The 12697-nt window shown below is 49.1% G+C and overlaps 1 protein-coding gene across 1 annotated transcript in view; it reads right to left on the minus strand.

The window, feature by feature from the left end:
- LOC135050369 (F-box only protein 40-like) overlaps positions 1-12697 on the minus strand; it is an 81811-nt gene that overhangs the window by 44251 nt on the left and 24863 nt on the right. The window contains exon 2 of the mRNA XM_063956834.1: positions 8216-8302. The gene's annotated coding sequence lies outside the window, so the exon portion shown is untranslated. The remainder of the gene's footprint in view (positions 1-8215; positions 8303-12697) is intronic.

Here is a 12697-nt window from a genome sequence, read left to right on the forward strand (position 1 = left end):
GTCCCTTGACCTGGCGCAATATCTTTTTAGCTTTTTGTTGAGGCGGGACGCCATCATATCCACCTGTGGTCTTTCCCAACGGTTTACAATCAATCAGAAGACTTCTGGATGAAGCCCCCACTCTCCCGGGTGAAGGTCGTGTCTGCTGAGGAAGTCTGCTTCCCAGTTGTCCACACCCGGAATGAACACTGCTGACAGTGCTAGCACGTGATTTTCCGCCCATCGGAGAATCCTTGTGGCTTCTGCCATTGCCCTCCTGCTTCTTGTGCCGCCCTGTCTGTTTACATGGGCGACCGCCGTGATGTTGTCTAATTGGATCAGAACCGGTTTGTTTTGAAGCAGGGGACTTGCTTGGCATAGGGCATTGTAAATGGCTCTTAGCTCCAGGATATTTATGTGTAGTGAAATCTCCTGATTTGACCACAGCCCTTGGAAATTTCTTCCCTGTGTGACTGCTCCCCAGCCCCGAAGGCTGGCATCCGTGGTCACCAGGACCCAGTCCTGTATTCCGAATCTGCGGCCCTCTAGTAGATGAGCCCTCTGCAGCCACCACAGTAGTGACACCCTGGTCCTTGCCGACAGGGTTATCCGCTGCTGCATCTGGAGATGCGACCCGGACCATTGGTCCAACAGGTCCCACTGGAAAATCCTTGCGTGGAACCTTCCGAATGGAATTGCTTCGTACGAAGCTACCATTTTTCCCAGGACTCGCGTGCATTGATGTACCGACACCTGTCCTGGTTTTAGGAGGTTTCTGACTAGAGATGACAACTCCTCGGCTTTTTCCACTGGAAGAAACACTTTTTTCTGGTCTGTGTCCAGAATCATTCCCAGGAACAGAAGACGTGTCGTCGGGACCAGCTGTGACTTTGGGATATTGAGAATCCAGCCGTGCTGCTGCAGCACTTCCCGAGAAAGTGCTACCCCCACTAACAACTGTTCCTTGGACCTCGCCTTTATCAGGAGATCGTCCAAGTACGGGATAATTAAAACCCCCTTCTTCCGAAGGAGTATTATCATTCCGGCCATTACCTTGGTAAAGACCCTCAGTGCCGTGGATAACCCAAACGGCAGCGTCTGGAACTGATAGTGACAGTCCTGTACCACAAACCTGAGGTACTCCTGGTGAGGAGGGTAAATGGGGACATGCAGGTAGGCATCCTTGATGTCCAGGGAGACCATGTAATCCCCCTCCTCCAGGCTCGCAATAACCGCCCTGAGCGATTCCATCTTGAACTTGAATCTTTTGATATATGTGTTCAAGGATTTTAAATTTAAGATGGGTCTCACGAACCATCCGGTTTCGGTACCACAAACATTGTGGAATAGTAACCCTTTCCTTGTTGAAGGAGGGGTACCTTGACAATCACTTGCTGTGAATACAGTTTTTGGATAGCCACCAACACTGTCTCCCTGGCAGAGGGAGTTGCTGGTAAGGCAGATTTTAGGAAACGGCGGGGGGGAGACGCCTCGAATTCCAGCCTGTACCCCTGAGATACTACTTGAAGGATCCAGGGATCCACCTGTGAGAGAGCCCACTGTGCGCTGAAATTTCTGAGACGGGCCCCCACCGTACCCGGGTCCGCCTGTGAAGCCCCAGCGTCATGCTGTGGACTTACCGGACGCTGGGGAGGACTTCTGCTCTTGGGAACTGGCTGTATGCTGCAGTTTTTTCCCTCTACCTTTGCCTCTCGGCAGAAAGGATGCGCCTCTAGCCCTCTTGTTTTTATGGGGCCGAAAGGACTGTACTTGATAATACGGTGCTTTCTTTTGCTGTGGGGTAGCCTGTGGCAAAAATGTCGATTTCCCAGCCGTAGCTGTGGAAACGAGATCTGAAAGACCATCCCCAAACAGTTCCACCCCCTTATAAGGCAAAACTTCCATGTGCCTTTTTGAATCGGCATCACCTGACCACTGCCGAGTCCATAACCCCCTTCTGGCGGCAATGGACATTGCGCTTATTTTTGATGCCAGCCGGCAAATATCCCTCTGTGCATCACGCATGTATAAGACAGCGTCTTTTATATGCTCTATTGTCAGCAAAATATTGTCCCTATCCAGAGTATCAATATTATCCGACAGGGAATCTGACCACGCAGCAGCAGCACTGCACATCCATGCTGATGCAATCGCTGGTCTCAATATAATGCCCGTGTGTGTATATATAGCTTTTAGGGTAGCCTCCTGCTTTCTATCAGCAGGATCCTTTAGGGCGGCCGTATCCGGAGACGGTAGTGCCACCTGTTTTGATAAACGTGTAAGCGCTTTATCTACCCTAGGGGGTGTTTCCCAACGTGACCAAATCCTCTGGCGGGAAAGGGTACGCTGCCAATAACCATTTAGAAATTATAAATTTCTTATCTGGGGAAGTCCACGCTTCCTCACACACCTCATTTAATTCCTCAGATGCAGGAAAAACTACTGGTAGTTTGTTCTCACCAAACATTATACCCTTTTTTTGTGGTACCTGGGGTACTATCAGAAATGTGTAATACATTTTTCATTGCCTCAATCATGTAACGGGTGGCCCTATTGGAAGGTACACTAGTCTCATCGTCGTCGACACTGGAGTCGGTATCCGTGTCAACATCTGTGTCTGCCATCTGAGGTAGCGGGCGTTTTAAAGCCCCTGATGACATTTGAGACGCTTGGACAGGCACAAGCTGAGTAGCCGGCTTTCCTATGTCGTCAAACCTTTTATGTAAGGAGCTGACACTGTCACGTAATTCCTTCCATAAGTCCATCCACACAGGTGTCGACCCCGCAGGGGGTGACATCACATTCACAGGCATTTGCTCTGCCTCCACATCATTATCCTCATCATACATGTCGACACAGCAGTACCGACACACAGCACACACACAGGGAATGCTCTGACAGAGGACAGGACCCCACAAAGCCCTTTGGGGAGACAGAGGGAGAGTATGCCAGCACACACCAGAGCGCTATATAACACAGGGATATCACTATACAGAGTGTTTTCCCCTATAGCTGCTTGTATTATATATACTGCGCCTAAATTTATTGCCCCCCCTCTCTTTTTTACCCTTTCTGTAGTGCAGGACTGCAGGGGAGAGCCAGGGAGCGATCCTTCCAGCGGAGCTGTGAGGGAAAATGGCGCCAGTGTGCTGAGGAAGATGGCTCCGCCCCTTTTTCGGCGGGCTTTCTCCCGCTGTTTGTGTAAATCTGGCAGGGGTAATTTACACCTATATAACCTCTAGGGCTATATATGGTGTCAGTTTTGCCAGCCAAGGTGTTAATATTGCTGCTCAGGGCGCCCCCCCCCCCCCCCCCAGCGCCCTGCACCCATCAGTGACCGGAGTGTGTGGTGTGCATGAGGAGCAATGGCGCACAGCTGCAGTGCTGTGCGCTACCTTGGAGAAGACAGAAGTCTTCAGCCGCCGATTTTCCGGACACTTCTTGCTTCTGGCTCTGTAAAGGGGAAGGCGGCGCGGCTCCGGGACCGGACGACGAGGTCGGGTCCTGTGTGCGATCCCTCTGGAGCTAATGGTGTCCAGTAGCCTAAGAAGCCCAAGCTACCACGAGTTAGGTAGGTTCGCTTCTTCTCCCCTTAGTCCCTCGTTGCAGTGAGTCTGTTACCAGCAGGTCTCACTGTAAAATAAAAAACCTAAAATATACTTTCTTTCTAGGAGCTCAGGAGAGCCTCCTAGTGTGCATCCAGCTCGGCCGGGCACAGAAATCTAACTGAGGTCTGGAGGAGGGTCATAGGGGGAGGAGCCAGTGCACACCAGATAGTCCTGAATCTTTCTTTAATTGTGCCCAGTCTCCTGCGGAGCCGTCTTTTCCCCATGGTCCTTACGGAGTCCCCAGCATCCACTAGGACGTCAGAGAAAAGTCTATAATCTTCAATACTTGTAACTCTGTTGTACTACTAGTGTGCAATCCTCAGTTCCTGTTACACTATTACCAGTCTATAACCTTCAGTTCTTGTAACTCTGTTGTGCTACTAGTGTGCAATCCTCAATTCCTGTTACGTTATTACCAGTCTATAACCTTCAGTTCTTGTAACTCTGTTTTGCTACTAGTGTGCAATCCTCAGTTTCTGTGACTCATCAGTATGCTGTGCTCTGCTTCAACTCTCCATGTGCAACCCTAATCATCTGCTCCAGCCTAACGAACACTTGGCCAAAAAAAGGTTTGTCAACACCTATTTAGTCAGAGCATGGTTGGCTGCACAGATTTCAGGGTGGCCAAAACTGCTCGCTGTTTAGGGTCATGGAGCGTCTTGATGTGGGGGTCACCCTTTCTCAGTGGAGTCAGGTCATATAGAATATAGTATACCTGAAAAGGTAATCAACAGAACTCTAGGGTAGGATGGTTATGGAATTGGCCCTTTAAATTGGGTGCAGCTCTGAATTGGTCCTTAATGAGGAATTACACGGCTTCCTTTTTGTAACAAAGTGATTTCATCTTCTGTTCATATACTGTACATGTTGTTCTTTTTAAGGTTTTTGCTTAATTTTATTATTTTTTCAATGTTTTTTTTTACAGTCAAATATTTTTACTCATATTTTGCTGTTTTTGGTGTATTTTCTGTTTGTTAGATGTACTGCCGCCTATGTTCTGTTTCCTGTTATAGGCTCCTTTATGTTGACTCACATTTGTCGGTAGGTTACATATACTGTAGGTTATTTAGTATTTGTAAGTGTAGTATACAGGGCCAGCGCAACTTATATTCAAACTACACTGGGGCACTTAGGGCCAGCCAGCAGAGGGCGCAGCGGGGAAGCCGCAAGGCCCCGGAACCACTGATGGTGACCATCGATAGATAACCCCCCCCCCCCTAGTGCGCTGTGCTTCTGCTTAGTAAATGTAATAGATTTGTTCCTCCCCTGAGTTGCTGTGTTATTCTTTTTCTGTGAACATTTGCCATTTTGTTATACAGTTTTAATAGGATGCGTCTATGAAATACGTCGTTCACAGACATAACGCGTCAGCCCTGCAGCACAGCCGACGGGCGATATATCTGTGCATCGTGCTGTGTGTATGGGCAGTCGGCACTTGCTGCAGAGGCCGCCGGTTACTGACATCACAACTGGGCGGGCACATGTAAATGGCACAACATATCGGGCCAACAATCAGTAAGTGTGTCATTTCCATGTCGATATTTTCACCCTGTCGACCTTTTGTACCTGTTGACCTAATGCATATGGTGTTGACGTATTGATTGTCGACCTTTTAATCCACACCCCATCCCCCCTGACTGACCACAATCGGCCTGGACGAGAGGATACAGTGTCCTCCAGTTGGAGCTGAGCTTTATTTCAAATCCCTGCACTGCCGGTCATGTGATCCTGGGCGCCGTGGGACAGTGAAAGCGGTGATAGAGGTGGCAAAGCTGTGGGGTAGCAGTAGATAGTGAATGGATAACACTGGTACAGGTGGCAGAGTTGGGGGGTGACAGGTTAGCAGGGTTTAGTTATATGGTGACAGTGGTAGAGATGGCAGTGCCAACAGTAGGTAGTGAAAGGCTAGCAGTGCTGTGGGGGTAGCAGAAGGGAGTAAGGGGCTAGCAGTGGGTAGTAGTACTGGGGGTAGCAGTGGGAAGTAGTACTGGAAGTAGCAGCGGGTAGTAGTACTGGGGGTAGCAGTGGGAAGTAGTACTGGAGGTAGCAGCGGGTAGTAGTACTGGAGGTAGCAGCGGGTAGTAGTACTGGAGGTAGCAGTGGGTAGTAGTACTGGAGGTAGCAGCAGGTAGTAGTACTGGGGGTAGCAGTGGGTAGTAGTACTGGGGCTAGCAGTGGGTAGTAGTACTGGGGGTAGCAGTGAGAAGTAGTACTGGAGGTAGCAGCGGGTAGTAGTACTGGAGGTAGCAGCGGGTAGTAGTACTGGAGGTAGCAGCAGGTAGTAGTACTGGGGGTAGCAGTGGGTAGTAGTACTGGGGCTAGCAGTGGGTAGTAGTACTGGGGGTAGCAGTGGGTAGTAGTACTGGAGGTAGCAGCGGGTAGTAGTACTGGGGGTAGCAGCAGGTAGTAGTACTGGGGGTAGCAGTGGGAAGTAGTACTGGGGGTAGCAGTGGGTAGTAATACTGGAGGTAGCAGTGGGTAGTAGTACTGGAGGTAGCAGTGGGTAGTAGTACTGGGGGTAGCAGTGGGTAGTAGTACTGGGGCTAGCAGTGGGTAGTAGTACTGGGGTAGGAGTGGGTAGTAGTACTGGGGGTAGCAGCGGGTAGTAGTACTGGGGGTAGCAGTGGGTAGTAGTACTGGGGGTAGCAGTGGATAGTAGTACTGGGGCTAGCAGTGGGTAGTAGTACTGGAGGTAGCAGTGGGTAGTAGTACTGGGGGTAGCAGTGGGAAGAAGTACTGGGGGTAGCAGTGGGAAGTAGTACTGGAGGTAGCAGCGGGTAGTAGTACTGGGGGTAGCAGTGGGTAGTAGTACTGGGGCTAGCAGTGGGAAGTAGTACTGGGGGTAGCAGTGGGAAGTAGTACTGGGGGTAGCAGTGGGTAGCAGTACTGAGGGTAGCAGTGGTAGAAGTACTGGGGCTAGCAGTGGGTAGTAGTACTGGGGCTAGCAGTGGGTAGTAGTACTGGGGCTAGCAGTGGGTAATAGTACTGGGGCTAGCAGTGGGTAATAGTACTGGGGGTAGCAGTGGGTAATAGTACTGGGGGTAGCAGTGGGTAATAGTACTGGGGCTAGCACTGGGTAGTAGTACTGGGGCTAGCAGTGGGTAGTAGTACTGGGGCTAGCAGTGGGTAGTAGTACTGGAGGTAGCAGTGGGTAATAGTACTGGGGGTAGCAGTGGGTAATAGTACTGGGGCTAGCAGTGGGTAGTAGTACTGGGGCTAGCAGTGGGTAGTAGTACTGGGGGTAGAAGTGGGTAGTAGTACTGGGGCTAGCAGTGGGTAGTAGTACTGGAGGTAGCAGTGGGTAGTAGTACTGGGGCTAGCAGTGGGTAGTAGTAGTACTGGGGCTAGCAGTGGGAAGTAGTACTGGGGGTAGCAGTGGGTAATAGTACTGGGGCTAGCAGTGGGAAGTAGTACTGGGGCTAGCAGTGGGAAGTAGTACTGGGGCTAGCAGTGGGAAGTAGTACTGGGGGTAGCAGTGGGTAGCAGTACTGGGGGTAGCAGTCAGTAGTAGTACTGGGGCTAGCAGTGGGTAATAGTACTGGGGGTAGCAGTGGGTAGTAGTACTGGGGGTAGCAGTGGGTAATAGTACTGGGGGTAGCAGTGGGTAATAGTACTGGGGGTAGCAGTGAGTAATAGTACTGGGGGTAGCAGTGGGTAATAGTACTGGGGGTAGCAGTGGGTAATAGTACTGGGGGTAGCAGTGGGTAATAGTACTGGGGGTAGCAGTGGGTAGTAGTACTGGGGCTAGAAGTGGGTAGTAGTACTGGAGGTAGCAGTGGGTAGTAGTACTGGGGGTAGCAGTGGGTAGTAGTACTGGGGGTAGCAGTGGGAAGTAGTACTGGGGGTAGCAGTGGGAAGTAGTACTGGGGGTAGCAGTGGGAAGTAGTACTGGAGGTAGCAGTGGGTAGTAGTACTGGGGGTAGCAGCGGGTAGTAGTACTGGGGCTAGCAGTGGGAAGTAGTACTGGGGGTAGCAGAGGGAAGTAGTACTGGGGGTAGCAGTGGGTAGCAGTACTGGGGGTAGCAGTGGGTAGCAGTACTGGGGCTAGCAGTGGGTAGCAGTACTGGGGCTAGCAGTGGGTAGCAGTACTGGGGCTAGCAGTGGGTAGCAGTACTGGGGCTAGCAGTGGGTAGTAGTACTGGGGCTAGCAGTGGGTAATAGTACTGGGGGTAGCAGTGGGTAATAGTACTGGGGGTAGCAGTGGGTAATAGTACTGGGGCTAGCAGTGGGTAGTAGTACTGGGGCTAGCAGTGGGAAGTAGTACTGGGGCTAGCAGTGGGAAGTAGTACTGGGGGTAGCAGTGGGTAGCAGTACTGGGGGTAGCAGTGGGTAGTAGTACTGGGGCTAGCAGTGGGTAATAGTACTGGGGGTAGCAGTGGGTAGTAGTACTGGGGGTAGCAGTGGGTAATAGTACTGGGGGTAGCAGTGGGTAATAGTACTGGGGGTAGCAGTGAGTAAAGAATTCGAGGGACAAACTAGGCCCGAGAATAAATAAGCGTCCTGGGTTTTTTAAAGAAGGAGCCTAGGGCAAGGAGGGAGAGAAAAGGGGAGGGGAGGGGAGGGGGGGGGGGGGGGATAGAGCAGGTAGCATAGCAGCATCCTATAGGTAAGAGGGGGAGGAGAGTTACCTGGGAGGTACAAAAGAGCAGGAGTGCCAGGCAGGCTCCCTCTTTCAGGCTGATCAAGGATACAAGAAGGCACCCACCTCACAGCTCCTGGAATCAAGGGAAAGGAATAAGTACAATTTTATTATAAGCCCCCTCTCATACACTTCAGTTATACACACACTGCAGCCCAAAATCTAGACCCCCCTCCTTACAGTTCACCACAAAATATACTCACTGCACCAAACGCAGCCCAGTCATCTAGCGCCCGCACACCAGAATGCCCAGACCCAGGAGGAATGCCCCCGCCCCCCGGCGCCTCATCCAGGCGGACCAGGCAGCGCACGGTTCACAGCACGCTGCTCACTCCCCAGGGCCCCGGACGGGATCGGCGAGACCGCCGACCGCGTCACCCCTACGCACGTGGCTGGCGCGCGGCGGCCCGGAAGCAGGCTCCGGCGAGCCAGCCCGTAGCCAGCCGCAGGCCGCACCCCCCCCCTCCTTCCGGCGCCGAGCGATCGCGTCACGCTCGGCGCCGCCCAGCCACAGCAGCAGCTACAATCCCCGTCTACGGCGGGTCAGGTCCTAAGAAACTTAACAGGCCGCCGCCAGAGCCCGCACTCACACCCCCAGCGACGCTGCACAGTAGCGGCGCGTACCGACACACGCAGGTACGCGCCCAGCAGCGACAGCAGGCACAGATAGCGGCTCCGGCGGGACAGACACCACCGCAGGAGCCCGTGATTGCTGTGGGTGGAATACTCTACTTCTCACTAAGAAACTTAACATGCTTTCCTTTTTAAAATACTTTTATTAGTATTTTCATGTTTTTAACTAAAAATTAAAGGTAAACGGTACAGCAGAATGTGTTCTAAATCTTTAATCAAAATAAGAACAAAGTGGTAAATAAATATGATACAATAAAAATAATAAGAGCAAAGTGGTAAGTAAATATGATACAATAAAAATATAACATGAAAATATAACATTATAGGAAAGTAAGATTTCAAAAATGTAAAGATCATTTGGAGTAATCCACATTTTACAGGTCACAGTTTCTCATTCTTTATAACAGCACCATGTTAGCTTACATTTTATCTGTGTATACTCCTATGTCGGTAATTGAGTAATGTTTATATAGAAAAATAGTTGCTAAACACTCATTTTGCACAGCCAGAGCAAGTGGGATGGGGGCAGCAGCTTGCAGCGCTCCCCCCCCCCCCCCCCCCTCGGGTGGCATGCGGGACAGCACTTCCCCACAGCCCATTATCCGCAGTGGGCAAGCTGCTGGCCCGCCGCAGCCCACTCCACCGGGTATCAGCCCCGCCATATCCGCCAGGCTGCACGGGCGCTAGCCAGTACCAATACCCATATCAATCAGCCAGCCTATTTATTAATTCAAGTTATTGGGTTGTTAGTTAATTAATTATTTCCATGAATGTTCCCTTTTCGGTCATGTTACTTTGTAATATGGTACTTTTCCCTCTCACTTACTGTACTTACTTACAGATGATCAGGCTACTCGTCTCGCTTCTCCCTACGGCTTAGCTTCAGGGGGACCCACGCGAAACTTTGCAATCTAATGATTCCTTAGGAGGCACGCAGAGGGACCACCCAGATAAGTATCATGTATTTACAGGCTAGGGGTATGGCTTCTGCGCTATGGCTTAGTGGGTTAAAGCGACTGTCTGGTAAGAAAACATAAGATAATCACTCCAGCCTTGGAGTTGGTTTTAAAAGACAAACGCATGGGACATTCAGCTGCTGCAGGGATAGCAAACACCACATCTAAGCAACCCCCCCCCCCCTTCCCCGTTGCTAAGGCTTCCCGCATAAAATCTTTGCTCTCACAGTAATACAATAGCTTCCCCCCTTCTTAATTACTGATAGCATGTCCAGCAGACGCTATCTGGCTGGGGGTTATCTTATCTCCCCTCCTCCAACAATGGTGGTGGTTCCCTTTCATCTTCTCCCCTGCACATAACCCCTCCCAGCAGGGTGACCAGTGTAAGGTATACGAGGGAGGGGGTGTAAAAATAAAAATACATAAATAAAGGAAATAAAAGGGCAGTGGGGGGCTGGGTAGAATTACAGGGTTGTGGGGGTTATGGCAGCGCATAGTGTGTAATAGTGTCATAGTAGACAGTATAACATGGGTCAGTGGTTACATTGCAGTCAGTATTAAATTACAGCGTATAAAGTATGATAAGGTTATAATATGCGAGTGATGCAAGGATCGCAGAAGTGCAACGGCGTGTATATATTGCAGGGTAGAATAGGTACTAGCAATGCTGCTCACATCGCAAAACCTGCTTTTGAAACGGTATTTGAAACGGTTCTTAAAACGGGTTTGAGCAGTTAAACCCCTTTCACATCTCATGTTGTAACCAGTATATTACCATTTCATTAATTTTTTTTTGGTACCTTTCACACTGAACCCGTTTCACCCATAGAAAACAGTGGTTGTCGCTATAAATGGACTTTTCTAACCACACATTATTAATAAGTATTAATTAATTAATTATTAATAAATTTGGATAGTAGTACGATGGAACCCAGCAGCTTGAAGCATTTTGCTATGTTTTTATATATGAGGGTATTCTTGACTGTCCCAGTAATTTGTCTGCAGATTTCCTCATCCCCTCTGATCCTAAAGCAGCTCCCTCACCTCTTCATCACTCCAATGAGACATTTTATAGTGGCTTTGCAGTATAAAAGTTTATAAAGCCACTCTCACATGGGTCTCCGGTGTTTTCCAAGCTGTTTCCTGGTTGTGGCTGCTGACATCACACATGGAGACAGCCTATGACCTGCTGGGGCTTGCAAATACCGTTTCAGACCCTTTCACACTGCACAGTGAAATGGGACTGAAACGGGGAGGACCCTTCTTTTACCGTTCAAAATACCTGTAGTTGAAAGCGGTAAATTGAAGGGGACCCCTTTTCACATCGCAGTTTTGACCCGTTTAGGAAGCCAGTTAAAATGGCAAAATACCGGGTACGGGCGGCAGTGTGAAAGGGGAAGTATACGAGATAAAGCAAATCAGCGATGTCATTGCCGCATGGGTATATTACAGGGTACGGGTCGTACTAGGTATACAGCGTAATGATTACTGAGGGCATGGCGGCAAGAGCATATTTCAGCATCATAGGTATACTAGCGGGCTAATATAAAGCTTAATACCGGATCGAATGGCCGGGGGGTATTTTGCACATTATAGAGGGGAATAGCGATGAATTATATAATATAAGGCAGAACAGTCATCGCATTGCCGTGAGCATGTACTATTGCATTGATAGTAGGTATATAAGAACAGTATAATACAGATCAGTGGGGGACAGTCACGCACCATAACGTTCATACTAGCAAATTTTTTCAGTATTACCCGTGGCCTTAGCTCCATTATTATTGTATTGCAGTTAGTAGGAAGGCGTCACAGGCGATTTGCAATGCCTTGCACAGTCCATACATTAGAAAAATGCATGGGTACACAGAGCATAACGAGGCAGTAACAAAAACCAAAAATAATAATAATAATAATAATGAATAAATAAAAATAAATAAAAAATAGACAGACCACGATTTGCATAGCGCGGTACAGCCCAGCGCTACGCAGTACAACTTCCACTGTGCTAAACGCATGGTTTAATCCCCTGGCATTGTATTATGTGGTATATAGTTATAATGATAACCGCTTGTTATATAACCTGAGTGTCATACAAAAGGCAGGCCTGGGAGACAAAGCAAGTAGCGATAGCGATCTCAATAGAAAAACCATCAAAGCGGCTTTGGGGAATACGCAGTATTATGTTCACTTAGGTAGCAGAATAGCAGAAACGCACCATTTATGGGGCAATGGTTAGCATTACGGCCTCACAGCGCTGAGGTCATGGGTTCAATCCCAGTTCTTAATTCATATTACATTTACTAGCTATGCCTTTAAGCGCTGAATAAGTTTGTTCCAGAACCGAACGGTCATACAAAATGCAACAAGTAGCGGTAGCGATCACAGTAAAAACCCATCAAAGCTACTTTAGTGAACGTGCAATATGATGGTCACTTATGGTATCATAATAAGGTAGACAGGACAGAAGGAAAAGGAAAGCAAAAGGTCCAGGCGCAAAGCGAAGGTTTAAGGGCTGAATAATACCTCATCTCTGCATAAAGTAGGGGTCAAGGCTGCATGTGCCTTAGCGGTAGACGGGATAACGTAGGACAACTATAGTCTGGCGCAAGGCATGAATATCAAGTCAGCGTAAACGCACCAGTATGTGGCAATGGGTAGTATTACGGCCTCACAGTGCTTAGGTCATGGGTTCAATCCAGTTAAGAGCATTCTTTGTGGAGTTTGTATGCACTCTCGGGTGTCTTATGTCATATGTCAGTTGCTAGGTATAGATCATAGGGCGCTATATGATGAGTATACCTAACCGGATTGAACCCGTTAGGATGTAGAATTGTTGTGTTTTTAATTTCGGCACCGTTAGGATGTAGAAATTTTTTATT

The sequence above is a fragment of the Pseudophryne corroboree genome, chromosome 2 (genome assembly GCF_028390025.1).
Source record: "Pseudophryne corroboree isolate aPseCor3 chromosome 2, aPseCor3.hap2, whole genome shotgun sequence".
NCBI classification, from domain to species: Eukaryota; Metazoa; Chordata; class Amphibia; order Anura; family Myobatrachidae; genus Pseudophryne; species Pseudophryne corroboree.